General features: G+C 42.3%; 1 protein-coding gene across 2 annotated transcripts in view; it reads left to right on the top strand.

The window, feature by feature from the left end:
- The window catches only part of LOC106603714 (calpain-5), an 81,331-nt gene that overhangs the window by 27,650 nt on the left and 36,687 nt on the right, over positions 1-16,994 (top strand). The window lies entirely within an intron of this gene.

Below are 16,994 nucleotides of genomic sequence, written 5' to 3'. Positions count from 1 at the left end.
ATAGAGATAGCCAGCTCACAATAGCTAGCTCGCAGTAGAAAATACTACTATGACGTTATTGTCGTAGAGTGCATCTTCAGATATAAACTCCTCAAAGATACTGTATAATATATTTACATGCATATCAACAAGGATGCACACTGGCCTTGGCTAACACAATGAGAAAACACAAGGATGGCTTGAACTTTCTCTCAAGTTGATCTTCTCTGAGCTGGCGATCGCCCAGCATGCTCTGCTCCACTTCACTCGCGGGCAGAGCTACAGCTCTGATGTGATGAACTAACATTATTGATATGATTAACTGCAATTACTTCACAGCCTTTTGTACATTGTTTTCCTTTGATGGTTTTGATGCTTTTTTGTGTTTCTCATTCTCCCAGATCAATTTCAGTTGAGGTATTTCAGTATTGAGGTATTCCAGTAGAAGTATTTCAGTATGCAGGTATTTCAGTATGGAGGTATTTCAGATGCAGTATTGAGGTATTGAGGTATTTCAGGCAAGATGCTACAGCTCAGCCTTTACACCATAGTACCCTCCAAGCTCATCATTAAGCTCGGGGCCCAGGATCTTATCCCAGCCCTGTACAACTGGGTCCTGGACTTCCTTACGGGCCACCCCCAGGTGGTGAAGGTAGGCAGCAACACCTCCACGACACTGATCCTCAACACAGGGGCCCCTCGTGTAATCCCTGTTTACCCATGACTGTGTGACCACGCATGCCTCTAGCTCAATCATCAAGTTTGCAGACGACACAACAGTGGTAGGCCTGATTACCAACAATGACGAAACAGCCTAGGTGAGGGCCCTGACAGTGGTGCCAGGAAAACAACCTCTCCCTCCAAAATTAAGGAGCTGATCGTGGACTTCGGGAGACAGCAGAGGGAGCACGCCCCCATCCACATCGACAGGGCTGCAGTGGAGAAGGTGAAAAGCTTCAAATTCCTCGGTGTACACTTCACTGACAATCAGAAATGGTCCACCCACACAGACAGTGTGGTGAAGAAGGTGCAACAGCACCTCTTCAACCTCAAGAGGCTGAAGAAATGCACCATTGAGAGCATCGTGTCGGGCTGTATCGCCGCCTAGTACGGCAACTGCACCGTCCGCAACCGCAGAGCTCTCCAGAGGGTGTTGCGGTCAGCCCAACGCATCACCAGAGCACCCTGCCTGCTCTTCAGGACATCTACAGCACCTGGTGTCACAGAAAGGCCAAGAAGATCATCAAGGACCTCAGCCAGTCAAGCCACGGCCTGTTCACCCCGGTATCATCCAGAAGACGATGTCAATACAGGTGCATCAAAGCTGGGACCGAGAGACTGAAGAACAGCTATCTCAAGGCCATCAGACTGTTAAATAGCCATCACTAGCCAGCCTCCACCCAGTACCCTGTCACTAGCCAGCTACCATCCATCCGGTTACTCATCCCTGCACCTTAGAGGCTGCTGCCCTATATACATAGACTGGGACACTGGTCACTTCAATAACGGAACACTGGTCACTTTATAATGTTTACATACTGTTTTACCCATTTTATATGTGTATATATATACTGTATTCTCGTCAAGGCTCATCCTATTCAACTATTGAGGTACATATACTATTATATCGTACGTATTCTTCAGATACTTATTATAGCAAGTACAGTCTGCATGTGTAGGTGCTTATTGAGGTGTCCCGATATCTTTTCCATCTGTTCAGTTATCTGGTTTTAATATCCATTCTAGAATACCCTTCTAACCAATCAGAAACTTGTATTCAACAATGCTGTGGTATACATATATTTATACTCCAGACTCTGACATTGCTCGTCCTAATATTTGTATATTTCTTAATGCCGTTCTTTTACTTTTACATGTGTGTATATTGTTAGATATTACTGCACTGTTGGAGCTAGGAACACAAGCATTTCGCTACACCCGCAATAACATCTGCTAAATACTGTAAGTGTATGCGACCAATAACATTTGATTTGAATGGTCTGAAATAGGCCTTCCTCAATATTGAAATACCTATCAGTATTGAGGAAGGCATATTTCAGGCAATTTCAGTCATAATTTCACTTGAGGTATTGATGTTTTAATGTGTAACAGACAGAAGAGGTGGGTTCTAGTGAGTTAGATATTAGAGTTTATACTGTGTTTAGTGCTTCGCTTGTTTAAATAGCACTTGGGTATGTTTACGGCTGCAAGTCAAGACAGAGCATGCAGGCATAAATTAGAGGCTGCTATAAAATTCTCCCCATAACTTTTTTTCTCGCTCTCTCTCTCTCGCCCCCTCCCTCATTAGCTCTGTCCCTCTCACCCTGTCTTTCTTTCTCCTGCCATCCCTCTCAGCCTTCTCTCCCTACTACATCCACTCCCTGGCCTCCAGATTAGTTGTGGTTATTTATGACATGACTGACAAGCAATAAAATGTCAGTGCCCATTTGGAAAGTATTCAGACCCCTTGACTTTTTCCACATTTTCTTATGTTACAGCCTTATTGTAAAATGGATTAAATATGTATTTTTTTCTAATCAATCCATACAAAATAGCCCATAATGACAGAGTAAAAACAGGTTTAAGATTTGTTTTGCAAAAAACATACAATTAAAAAAAGAAATACCTTATTTCCGTAAGTTTTCAGACCATTTGCTATGAGACTCAAAATTGAGCTCAGGTGCATCCTGTTTTCATTGATCATCCTTGAAATGTTTCTAAAACGTGATTGGAGTCCACCGGTGGTAAATACAATTGATTGGACATGATTTGGAAAGGCACACACCTGTCCATTTAAGGTCCCATGGTTGACAGTGCATGTCAGAGAGAAAACCAAGACATGAGGTTGAAGGAATTCTCTGTAGAGCTCCGCAACAAGAGTGTGTTGAGACTCAGATCTGGGGAAGGGTACCAAAAACAATTCTGCAGCATTAAAGGTCCCCAAGACCACAGTGCCCTCCATCATTCTTAAATGGAAGAAGTTTGGAACCATCAAGACTCTTCCTAGATCTGGCCGCCCAGCCAAACTGAGCAATCGGGGAAAAGGGCCTTTGTCAGGGAGGTGACCAAGAACACGATGGTCACTCTGACAGAGCTCCATAGTTCCTCTGTGGTGATGGGAGAACCTTCCAGAAGGACAACCATCTCTGCAACCTCCCACCAATCAGGCCTATATGGTAGAGTGGCCAGATGGAAACCACTCCTCAGTAAAAGGCACATGACAGCCCGCTTGGAGTTTGACAAAAGGCACCTAAAGGACTCTCAGACCATGAGAAACAGGATTCTCTGGTCTGATGAATCCAAGATTGAACTCTTTGGCTTGAATGCCAAGCGTCACATCTGGAGGAAACCTGGCACCATCCCTACGGTGAAGCATGGTGGTGGAAACATGCTGTGGGGATGTTTTTTAGCGGCAGGGACTGGGAAACTCGTCAGGATCGAGGGAAAGATGAACGGAGCAAAGTACAGAGAGATCCTTGATGAAAACCTGCTCCAGATCCCTCAGAACCTCAGACTGGGGCGAAGGTTCAGCTTCCAACAGGACAACGACCCCGAGCACACAGCCAAGACAACGCAGGAGTGGCTTCGGGACAAGTCTCTGCATGTCCTTGACTGGCCCAGCCAGAGCCCGTACTTGAACTCAATCGAACATCTCTGGAGAGTCTCGAAAAAAGCTGTTCAGCGACGCTCCCAATCCAACCTGACAGAGCTTGAGAGGTTTTGCAAAGAAGAATTGGAGAAACTTCCCAAATACAGGTGTGCCAAGCTTGTAGCGTCATACCCAAGAAAACTTGAGGCTGTAATCACTGCCAAAGGTACTTCAACAAAGTACTGAGTAAAGTGTCTGAATACTTATGTAAATGTGATATTTCCGTTTTTTATTTCTAAAAACCTGCTTTTGCTTTGTCATTATGGGGTATAGATTGATGAGGGGGAAAAACCATTTAATATATTTTAGGATAAGCCTGTAACGTAACAAAATGTGGGAAAAATCAAAGGTGTCTGAATATTTTCCGAATGCACTGTATCTGTTTATCTGGGATAGCTTTGCTGTCCTCCCAAGCCAAACCCATCTGGACTAAATGAGCTCCCCGATCGGTATGGCAGTTTGATTGGTCTTTTCTGACCGTCAGTTGTATCGACTAGCCTGGTGCCCGGACTCTGGCAGATGGGCGGTGACTGATTTGGTCACAGATGTAGGCCTACTATGACGTGTTGTGGCAGCTCTTCAGTATAAGGTAAATGATTTGGTTAACTAGCATTAGCCAGCGTTAGCCATGACACCATTATTTCTTACCCTGTAGGGAGACAGATGGATCAATAGGCTATTTATTTTACAGCCTAGCCAATCCACCCAGCAGATATTGGGAGTGAATATTGGAAGTGAAAAGAGTGTGTTTGCGCGTGTGCGTGTGTGACGTTGTAAAATGGCCCTCTTAGGCTTTAGGCAGAGGGCGAAAATGGCAGAGAGAGAGGGGTGGGATGGAAGAGACAGATCAATATGCACAGTTCCAGTCAAAAGTTTGGACACACCTACTCATTCAAGGGTTTTTCTTTATTTTTGCTATTTTCTACATTGTAGAATAATAGTGAAGACATCAAAACTATGAAATAACACAGATGGAATCATGTAGTAACCAAAAAAGTGTTAAACGATTCTTCAAAGTAGCCACCCTTTGCCTTGATGACAGCTTTGCAAACTCTTGGCATTCTCTCAATCAGCTTCACCTGGAATGCTTTTCCAACATTCTTGAAGGAGTTCCCACATATGCTGAGCACTTTTGGCTGCTTTTCCTTCACTTTGTGGTCCAACTCATCCCAAACCATCTCAATTGGTTTGAGGTCGGGTGATTGTGGAGGCCAGGTCATCTGATGCAATACTCCATCACTCTCTTTCTTGGTCAAATAGCCCTTACACAGCTTAGAGGTGTGTTGGGTCATTGTCCTGTTGAAAAACAAATGATATTCCCTCTAAGCTCAAACCAAATGGGATGGCGTATTGCTGCAGCATGCTGTGGTAGCCATTCTAGTTAAGTTTGCCTTGAATTCTAAATAAATTACTGACAGTGCCACCAGCAAAGCCTCCACACCATCATACCTTCTCCCCCATGCTTCATGGTGGGAAACACAAATGCAGAGATCATCCTTTCTCGCTACTCTGCGTCTCACAAAAACATGGCTGGTGGAACCAAAGATCTCAAATTTGGACTCATCAGACCAAAGGACTGTTTTCCAATGGTCTAATGTCCATTGCTCATGTTTCTTGGCCCAAGCAAGTCTGTTCTTCTTATTGGTGTCCTTTAGTAGTGGTTTCTTTGCCGCAATTTGACCATGAAGGTCTGATTCACACCGTCTCCTCTGAACAGTTGATGTTGAGAATTGTCTGTTACTTGAACTCTGTGAAGACTTTATTTGGGCTGAAATTTCTGAGGCTGGTAACTCTAATGAACTTATCCTCTGCAGCAGAGGTAACTGGGTCTTCCTTTCCTGTGGCGGTCCTCATAAGAGCCAGTTTCATCATAGCGCTTGATGGTTTCTGCGACTGCACTTGAAGAAACTTTATTAAAGTTATTTTCAAACCTCAGTAGAGGTAACTCTGGGATCTTGACATTTTTCATATTGACTGACCTTCATGTCTTAAAGTAATGATGGTCTGTCATTTCTCTTTGCATATTTGAGATGTTCTTGCCATAATATGGACTTGGTCTTTTACCAAATAGGGCTATCTTCTGTTTACCACCACTATCTTGTCACAACACAACTGATTGGCTCAAACGCATTAGGAAGGAAAAAAATTCCACAAATTGACTTTTAACAAGGCACACCTGTTAATTGAAATGGATTCCAGGTGACTACCTCATGAAGCTGGTTGAGAGAATACCAAGAGTGTGCAAAGCTGTCATCAAGGCAAAGGGTGGCTACTTTGAAGAATCTCAAATATGAAATAAGTTTCGATTAACTCTTTTTGGGGTTCTACATGATTCCATATGTGTTATTTCATAGTTTTGATGTCTTTCTTATTATTCTACAATGTAGAAAATAATAAACAATTAAGAAAAACCCTGAAATGAGTAGGTTTGTCCAAACTTTTGACTGGTATTGTACAGTTGAAGTCGGAAGTTTACATACACCTTAGCCAAATACATTTAAACTCAGTTTTCACAATTCCTGACATTTAATCCTAGTAAAAAGTCCCTGTCTTAGGTCAGTTAGGATCACCACTTTATTTTAAGAATGTGAAATGTCAAAATAATAGTAGACAATGATTTATTTCAGCTTTTATTTCTTTCATCACATTTCCAGTGAGTCAGAAGTTTACATACACTCAATTAGTATTTGGTAGCATTGCCTTTAAATTGTTTAACTTGGGTCAAACGTTTCGGGTAGCCTTCCACAAGCTTCCCACAGTAAGTTGGGTGAATTTTGTGTAACTGGTGTAACTGAGTCAGGTTTGTAGGCCTCCTTGATGCACACACTTTTTCAGTTCTGCCCACAAATTCTCTATGGGATTTAGGTCAGGGCTTTGTGATGGCCACTCCAAAACCTTGACTTTGTTGTCCTTAAGCCATTTTGCCACAACTTTGGAAGTATGCTTGGGGTCATTGTCCATTTGAAAGACCCATTTGTGACCAAGTTTTAACTTCCTGACTGATGTCTTGAGATGTTACTTCAATATATCCACGTAATTTTCCTTCCATATGATGCCATCTATTTTGTGAAGTGCACCAGTCCCTCCTGCAGCAAAGCTCCCCCGCAACATGATGTTTCCACCCCCGTGCTTCACGGTTGGGATAGTGTTCTTCGGCTTGCAAGCCTCCCCTGTTTTCCTCCAAACATAACGATGGTCATCATGGCCAAACAGTTCTATTTTTGTTTCATCAGACCAGAGGACATTTCTCCAAAAAGTACGATCTTTGTCCCCATGTGCAGTTGCAAACCGTAGTCTGGCTTTTTATGGCGGTTTTGGAGCAGTGGCTTCTTCCTTGCTGAGCGGCCTTTCTGGTTTTGTCGATTCCTTCGACTCGTTTTACTGTGGATATAGATACTTTTGTAGCTGTTTCCCCCAGCATCTTCACGAGGTCCTTTGCTGTTGTTCTGGGATTGATTTGCACTTTTCGCACCGAAGTACGTTCACCTCTAGGAGACAGAACGCATCTCCTTCCTGAGCGGTATGACGACAGCGTTGTCCCATGGTGTTTATACTTGCGTACTATTGTTTATACAGATGAACGTGGTACTTTCAGGCGTTTGGAAATTGCTCCCAAGGATGAACCAGACTTGTGGAGGTCTACAATTTTTTTTCTGCGGTCTTGGCTGATTTCTTTTGATCTTCCCTTGATGTCAAGCAAAGAGGCACTGAGTTTCAAGGTAGGACTTGAAATACACCCACAGGTACACCTCCAATTGACTCAATTGATGTCAATTAGCCTATCAGAAGCTTCTAAAAGCCATGACATAATTTTCTGGAATTTTCCAAGCTGTTTAAAGGCACAGTCAACTTAATGTATGTAAACTTCTGACCCACTGGAATTGTTATGCAGTGAATTATACGTGAAATAATCTATCTGTGAACAATTGTTGGAAAAATTACTTGTGTCATGCACAAAGTAGATGTCCTAACCGACTTGCCAAAACTATAGTTTGTTAACAAGAAATTTGTGGAGTGATTGAAAAATGAGTTTTAATGACTCCAACCTAAGTGTATGTAAACTTCCGACTTCAACTGTATGTTGAATGAGAGATGTGATTTGAAATATTCATTCTGCTCACGTAATCTGATTGCACGTGCACTCACATGCAAGCAAGCCAGCAAGCAAGCCCGGACACACGCACACCCTAATTGCACATTGACACTTCCAGAGTGGCCTTTGAGTAATAGGAGCGGTGCTGAGGCGAATGGGATAGTGAAGAGGTCTCCAGGGGACTCTACAGTGGCAGTGCAGTGATGGGCTTCTCCTCTCCGCTGACGAAAAGTTGGCTTTTGCAGCAACCTGCTTTCGTCGGCATCAGCAAATTACTGACCTTGGGCGTGGTGTGTGTGTGTCCTCCTTGGACACACACATGCACACATACAAGCAAACTGTATTCAGATGACATTTTCGGCCCAATTCCATCTTGCTCCATGTTCTTCCACTGCCGGCCGCTGGTGCTTCCTCCTCACCATATTTGGTGGGGAGTGGAACTTCAAACCGGATGCTTCAGATTTATACATCTGGTGAAACATATGGCTCCTTGTTCTATCTGTGGTTATACTGCATCTAAAGTTAATCTGACGACATCACAATGATGACAAAAGGTTTTCCTACTCATTATTTGTCTCCTTTAGAAATGACATCGTATTTCCAAGCCACTATAACGCACTTTCGACTAAATCTTCATCAACGCCAATTGACAATGAATTGAGTAAAACATTGACTCAGGAGTCAATAGAACTTTCATGATAATATTGTGAGGCAACATGCAACCCATGAACACCTGGTGGTTTTTGTTGCTGTTGCTGTTTGCTTGTCCTCACTCTGATTTATTTTCATTTCTTTTTGAAAGGCTTCACTGTATTGTGGCTGATGACTGTGTACTTGGTGGACATGGAACTGCATCTCCCATAAATCACCTCTCCGATTCCCCCTTTAACTGTGTGTGTGTGTGTGTGTGTGTGTGTGTGTGTGTGTGTGTGTGTGTGTGTGTGTGTGTGTGTGTGTGACTTTGTAAAATTACCCTGTGCTGTGTGTTAGGCTTTAGGCAGAGGGGGAAAATGGCAGAGAGAGAGGTGGGATGGACGGAGACAGATCAATATGTATGTAGACTGAGAAATATGATTTGAAATATTCATTCTGCTCACGTAATCTGATTGCACGTGCACTCGCATGCATGCAAGCAAGCCTGTACACAGAAACACACACGCACACACTAATTGCACATTGACACTTCCAGAGTGGCCTTTGAGTAATAGGAGCGGTGCTGAGGCGAATGGGATAGTGAAGAGGTCTCTAGGGGACTCTACAGTGGCAGTGCAGTGGTGGGCTTCTCCTCTCCGCTGACGAAAAGTTGGCTTTTGCAGCAACCTGCTTTCGTCTGCATCAAAAAATGACTGACCTTGGGTGTGGTGTGTGTCCTCTTTGGACACAGACATACACACACATGCACCCATTAGGGTACCAGTACAATATGGAATCATGTATTAACCAAAAACAAATCAAAATATATTTGAGATTCTTCAAATAGCCATCCTTTGCCTTGATGACAGCTTTGCACACTCTTGGCATTCTCTCAACCAGCTTCACCTGGCAGCAATTCGACCATGAAGGCTTGATTCACAGTCTCCTCTGAACAGTTGATGTTGAGATGTGTCTGTTAATTGAACTCTGTGAAGCATTTATTTGGGGCAAAGGGTGGCTACTTTAAATAATCTCAAATGTAACATATATTTTGATTTAACACGTTTTTGTTTACTACATGATTCCATATGTGTAATTTCATAGTTTTGATGTCTTCACTATCATTCTACAATGTAGAAAAAAATAATAATAAAGAAAAACCCTGTAATGAATAGGTGTGTCCAAACATTTGACTGGTACTGTTCATGCATATATTGCACACACATTCTTTCTCTCTCACACCCAAACACATGCATACGGGGCGGCAGATAGCCTAGTGGTTAGAGCGTTGGACTAGTAACCGTAAGATCGTATCCCGGAGCTGACAAGGTAAAAATCTGTCGTTCTGCCCCTGAACAAGGCAGTTAACCCACTGTTCCTAGGCCGTCATTGAAAATAAGAATTTGTTCTTAACTGTTAACTTAACTGCCTAGTTAAATAAAGGTAAAATAAAACAAATGCATCCACTGCGCGCACATTCTTTGAATTAAGTGTGTTAAGTATGTCAAATGAAGAGGCTCCTTAATAGCTCCAGCTGAGTAACGACTGAGCATCTCCATCGACCCTCTCTTAGGTAAGTGTGTGTGTGGGTGTGTTGTGTTTGTGTGTTTGGCTAACATGTCTCCCTAGGCTGGTTTAATTTACAGTACGGGGCGGAGATGGGGCTCATTAAAGCAGCCAGTTCTCGCTCTCTCGCTATCTTCTCAGTCCGTCTCTCCCATCTCTCAATCTTACACACGCCGACACTTCAGAGTAAAAATTGCCTCACGTAAACATTAGACTGTATTTACGACCTCTTATCTAAACCCATTTCAGTACAGTTGGATTGGACGAAATAGAGACCCGCACACTGTTGAAAAAATAAATAGATCCAAAACTGAGGCTTGAATGCAAAATAAAGATGTTTATTGAAACATCATAGTGCCCAAAGAATATTGCATAATGAAAGAAAGTGCATAAATAAAAGATGAAAACAAAACACATGGCCTCAGGCCATCACCAGTGTAAAAGATAGTTGTATTGAAATGACGATTCGCAAGCATACTACAAGCATGTTGGCCGGCAGGCAATGAGGTGTGTGGATAAAAACACCAATAGACTTTCATATTACAGCAGAATTGTCAGTAAAATATTATTAATATTATTGTTATTATTATTTAATATTATTACAATATTACTATGTTTAGGATACATTGCTAGCACATTGTCATAGACATTTCTGTCATTGTCAGACACGACTGTTTATGTGAATAAGGTCTATGGTGTGGAAATTGTAGTCTTTTCCTCCGGTTGGGGCAGTGAGACGGTCACCTCCCTGGCGCTCCAGTGCAATCTACCAATGGGCTGTAGACTGATCTATTGGGCGGGGGGAGTGAGAGGGCGGGGGTGGGGGGGATATTATAAACATGGTCTGAGGTAATCTGCCTTTGGCCTAAAGAGCAGGACCCCAGACTTCATCAAGAAATTGGAAATACAGACATTGTCATCCTACAAGAAACATGGTATAGAGGAGACGGACCCACTGGTTTCCCTCTAGGTTACAGAGAGCTGGTAGTCCCATCCACCAAACTAGCAGGTGTGAAACAGTGAAGAGACTCAGGGAGTATGCTCATTTGGTATAGAGCAGATCTAACCCACTCTATTAATTTAGTCAAAACATAAACATTTTACATCTGGCTAGAAATGTATAAGGAAATTATCTCAACAGAGAAAAATGTCCTCATGTGTGCTACCTATATCCTTGCAATAGAATTCCTATACTTTGACGATGACAGCTTCTCCATCCTAGAGGGGGAGAGAAACAATTTCCAGGCCCAGGGACATGTCCTAGTCTGTGGCGACCTAAATGCCAGAACTGGACAAGAACCTGACACTTTTAGCACATGGGGGAACCTAACTGAAAATGACAGCATCCCCTCCCAAATATGCCCCCCTAGACACAACTATGACAAAACAACCAACAGAAATGGGTCACAACTCCTGCAGTTCTGTTGCTCGCTAGGTCTGTACATAGTCAATGGTAGGCTTCGAGGGGACTCTTAAGGTAGGTACACTTACAGGTCATCCCTTGGCAGTAGTACTGTAGATTACTTTATCACTGACCTCGACACAGAGTCTCTGAGTGTTCACAGTCAGCCCACTGAAACCCTTATCAGATCATAGCAAAATCACTCTACTTGATCAGAGCAATTCTCAATCATGAGGCATCAAAGCCAAAGGAACTACATAATATTAAGAAATGCTATAGATGGAAGGAAAGTAATCCCTTTTAGACAACTTCCTGGACAAAACGTTTCACTGTAATAGTGAAGGTGTAAACTAGGCAGTAGAAAACCTAAACAGTATATTTGACCTCAAATGTTCCCTATCAAATAAAAAAAAATTCAAGCAGACAACCTAAGAAAATTAACAACAATGACAAATGATTTGATGGAGAATGCAAAAACCGAAGAAAGAAATTGAGAAACCTATCCAACCAAAAACAGTGATCCAGAAAATCTGAACCTACGCCTTCAATATGGTGAATCACTAAAACAGTACAGAAATACACTACGGAAAAAGAAGGAACAGCACGTCAGAAGTCAGCTCAATGTAATTGAAGAATCCATAGAATCTAACTACTTCTGAAAATTGGAACACTCTAAACAAACAACAACACGAAGAGTTACCTATCCAAAACGGAGATGTGTGGATAAACCCCTTTTCCAATCTTTTTGGCTCTATAACAAAGAACAAATGGCAAAAACATATATACATGATCAAATACAAATCTTAGAATCAACTATTAAACACTATCAGAACCCACTGGATTCTCCAATTACATTGAATGAACTACAGGACAAAATACAAACCCTCCAACCCAAAAAGGCCTGTGGTGTTGATGGTATCCTAAATTAAATTATAAAATACAGTGAGGGAAAAAAATATTTGATCCCCTGCTGATTTTGTATGTTTGCCCACTGACAAAGAAATGATCCGTCTATAATTTTAATGGTAGGTTTATTTGAACAGTGAGAGAAAGAATAACGACAAAAAAATCCAGAAAAAACGCATGTCAAAAATGTTATAAATTGATTTGCATTTTAATGAGGGAAATAAGTATTTGACCCCCTCTCAATCAGGAAGATTTCTGGCTCCCAGGTGTATTTTATACAGGTAACAAGCTGAGATTAGGAGCACACTCTTACCTGTTGAGGACAGACGTTCCGCTAGCGGAACGCCTCGCCTAATACCCAATAGTATAGCGTGGCGCGAAATACAAAAACCTTAAACATGCTATAACTTCAATTTCTCAAACATGTGACTATTTTACACCATTTGAAAGATAAGACTCTCGTTAATCCAACCACATTGTCCGATTTCAAAAAGGCTTTACAGCGAAAGCAAAACATTAGATTATGTCAGGGGAGTACCCAGGCAAAAATAGTCACACAGCCATTTTCAAAGCAAGCATATATGTCACAAAAACCCAAACCACAGCTAAATGCAGCACTAACCTTTGATGATCTTCATCAGATGACACTCCTAGGATATTATGTTATACAATACATGCATGTTTTTTTTAATCAAGTTCATATTTATATCAAAAACCAGCTTTTTACATTAGCATGTGATGTTCAGAACTAGCATACCCACCGAAAACTTCCGGTGAATTTACTAAATTACTCATGATAAACATTGACAAAATACATAACAATTATTTTAAGAATTATAGATACAGAACTCCTTTATGCAATCGCTTTGTCCGATTTTAAAATAGTTTTTCGCGAAAGCACATTTTGCAATATTCTGAGTACATAGCTCGGCCATCACAGGCTAGCTATTCAGACACCCGCCAACGTCGGGGCAACCTAAACTCAGAATTACTATTAGAAAAAATGGATTACCTTTGCTGTTCTTCATCAGAATGCACTCCCAGAACTTCTACTTCAACAACAAATGTTGTTTTGGTTCCAAATAATCCATAGTTATATCCAAATACCTCCGTTTTGTTTGTGCGTTCAGGTCACTATCCAAAGTGTAACGCGCGAGTGCATTTCGTGGCAATTTTTTTCCAAAATATTCCATTACCGTAATTAGAAGCATGTCAAACGCTGTTTAAAATCAATTTTTATGCTATTTTTCTCGTAAAATAGCGATAATATTCCAAACGGACAACGTTGTATTCATTCAAAGAGAGAAAGAAAAAAATGGCGAGTTCTCGTGAACGCGCATCTCCAGTCTCACTGTCCCCAGGCAGACCACTTACAAACTCTGCTGCTGTACTTTGCCCAGAGACAGGAGACGCGTCATTCCGCTTTCTGAAGGCTTTAGAGAGCCAATGGAAGCCTTAGAAAGTGTCACGTAACAGTACAGATACTGTAATTTCGATAGAGATGCAACAGAAGGACAACAAATTGTCAGACAGGCCACTTCATGGAATCTTCTCAGGTATTTGCCTGCCATATGAGTTCTGCTATACTCACAGACACCATTCAAACAGTTTTAGAAACTTTAGTGTCTTCTATCCAAATCCACTAATTATATGCATATTCTAGTTTCTGGGCAAAAGTAGTAACCAGATTAAATCGGGTATGTTTTTTATCCGGCCGTGGAAATACTGCCCCCTATCCACAACAGGTTTTAAAGGAAGTGCTCCTAATCTCCGTTTTTTACCTGTATAAAAGACACCTGTCCACAGAAGCAATCAATCAATCAGATTCCAAACTCTCCACCATGGCCAAGACCAAAGAGCTCTCCAAGGATGTCAGGGACAAGATTGTAGACCTGCACAAGGCTGGAATGGGCTACAAGACCATTGCCAAGCTGCTTGGTGAGAAGGTGACAACAGTTGGTGCGATTATTCGCAAATGGAAGAAACACAAAAGAACTGTCAATCTCCCTCGGCCTGGGGCTCCATGCAAGATCTCACCTCGTGGAGAACGGTGAGGAATCAGCCCAGAACTACACGGGAGGATCTTGTCAATGATCTCAAGGCAGCTGGGACCATAGTCACCAACAAAACAATTGGTAACACACTACGCAGTGAAGGACTGAAATCCTGCAGCGCCCGCAAGGTCCCCCTGCTCAAGAAAGCACATATTACATTTACATTTTTACATTTTAGTCATTTAGCAGACGCTCTTATACAGAGCGACTTACAGTGGTGAATACATACATTTCATTTTCATTTCATGCATTTATTTATTTATTTATTTTTTTGTACTGGCCCCCCGTGGGAATTGAACCCACAACCCTGGCGTTGCACACACCATGCTGACGTTGCAAACACCATGCTCTACCAACTGCTCGTCTGAAGTTTACCAATGAACATCTGAATGATTCAGAGGACAACTGGGTGAAAGTGTTGTGGTCAGATGAGACCAAAATGGAGCTCTTTGGCATCAACTCAACTCGCCGTGTTTGGAGGAGGAGGATGCTGCCTATGACCCCAAGAACACCATCTTCACCGTCAAACATGGAGGTGAAAACATTATGCTTTTGGGGTGTTTTTCTGCTAAGGGGACAGGACAACTTCACCGCATCAAAGGGACGATGGACGGGGCCATGTACCGTCAAATCTTGGGTGAGAACCTCCTTCCCTCAGGCAGGGCATTGAAAATGGGTCGTGGATGGGTATTCCATCATGACAATGACCCAAAACACACGGCCAAGGCAACAAAGGAGTGGCTCAAGAAGAAGCACATTAAGGTCCTGGAGTGGCCTAGCCAGTCTCCAGACCTTAATCCCATAGAAAATCTGTGGAGGGAGCTGAAGGTTCGAGCTGCCAAACGTCAGCCTCGAAACCTTCATGACTTGGAGAAGATCTGCAAAGAGGAGTGGGACAAAATCCCTCCTGAGATGTGTGCAAACCTGGTGGCCAACTACAAGAAACGTCTGACCTCTGTGATTGCCAACAAGGGTTTTGCCACCAAGTACTAAGTCATGTTTTGTAGAGGGGTCAAATACTTATTTCCCTCATTAAAATGCAAATCATTTTATACAATTTTTGACATGTGTTTTTCTGGATTTTTTTGTTGTTATTCTGTCTCTCACTGTTCAAATAAACCGATCATTAAAATGATGGACTGATCATTTTTTTGTCAGTGGGCAAACGTACAAAATCAGCAGGGGATCAAATACTTTTTTCCCTCACTGTATACACATTCCAATTGGCTATACTTAAACTCTTTAACATCATCCTCAGCTCTGGCATCTTTCCCAATATTTGGACCAAGGACTGAACACCCCAACCCACAAAAGTAGAGACATATTCACCCCAATAACTATCGTGGAATATGCGTCAACAGCAATCTTGGGAAAATCCTCTGCATTATCATTAACAGCAGATTCGTACATTTCCTCAATGAAAACAATGTACTGAGCAAATGCCAAATTTGTTTTATACCAAATTACCGTACGACAGACGACGTTTTCACCCTGCACACCCTAATTGACAAAGGCAAAGTCTTCTCATGATTTGTTGATTTCAAAACACTTTTGACTCAATTTGTCACGAGGGTCTGCTACACAAATTGATGGAAAGCAGTGTTGGGGGAAAAACATATGACATTATAAAATCCATGTACACAAACAACTAGTGTGTGGTTATAATTGGTAAATAAACACACATTTCTTTCCTCAGGGCTGTGGAGTGAGACAAGGATGCAGCTTGAGCCCCACCCTCTTCAACATGTATGCGCGTGTGTGTGTATGTATGTATGTATGTATGTATATATGTGTGTGTATATATATATATATATATATATATATAAATAAAAAGTCTTCTCATGCTTTGGCCAATATATATATATATATATATATATATATATATATATACTGCTCAAAAAATAAAGGGAACACTTAAACAACACAATGTAACTCCAAGTCAATCACACTTCTGTGAAATCAAACTGTCCACTTAGGAAGCAACACTGATTGACAATAAATTTCACATGCTGTTGTGCAAATGGAATAGACAACAGGTGGAAATTATAGGCAATTAGCAAGACACCCCCAATAAAGGAGTGGTTCTGCAGGTGGGGACCACAGACCACTTCTCAGTTCCTATGCTTCCTGGCTGATGTTTTGGTCACTTTTGAATGCTTGCGGTGCTTTCACTCTAGTGGTAGCATGAGACGGAGTCTACAACGCATACAAGTGGCTCAGGTAGTGCAGCTCATCCAGGATGGCACATCAATGCGAGCTGTGGCAAGAAGGTTTGCTGTGTCTGTCAGCGTAGTGTCCAGAGCATGGAGGCGCTACCAGGAGACAGGCCAGTACATCAGGAGACGTGGAGGAGGCCGTAGGAGGGCAACAACCCAGCAGCAGGACCGCTACCTCCGCCTTTGTGCAAGGAGGAGCAGGAGAAGCACTGCCAGAGCCCTGCAAAATGACCTCCAGCAGGCCACAAATGTGCATGTGTCTGCTCAAACGGTCAGAAACAGACTCCATGAGGGTGGTATGAGGGCCCAACGTCCACAGGTGGGGGTTGTGCTTACAGCCCAACACCGTGCAAGACGTTTGGCATTTACCAGAGAACACCAAGATTGGCAAATTTGCCACTGGCGCCCTGTGCTCTTCACAGATGAAAGCAGGTTCACACTGAGTACATGTGACAGACGTGACAGAGTATGGAGACGCCGTGGAGAACGTTCTGCT

Source organism: Salmo salar, chromosome ssa04 (assembly GCF_905237065.1).
Source record: "Salmo salar chromosome ssa04, Ssal_v3.1, whole genome shotgun sequence".
Taxonomy (NCBI): Eukaryota; Metazoa; Chordata; class Actinopteri; order Salmoniformes; family Salmonidae; genus Salmo; species Salmo salar.
This window is presented reverse-complemented; position numbering and strand designations above follow the sequence as displayed.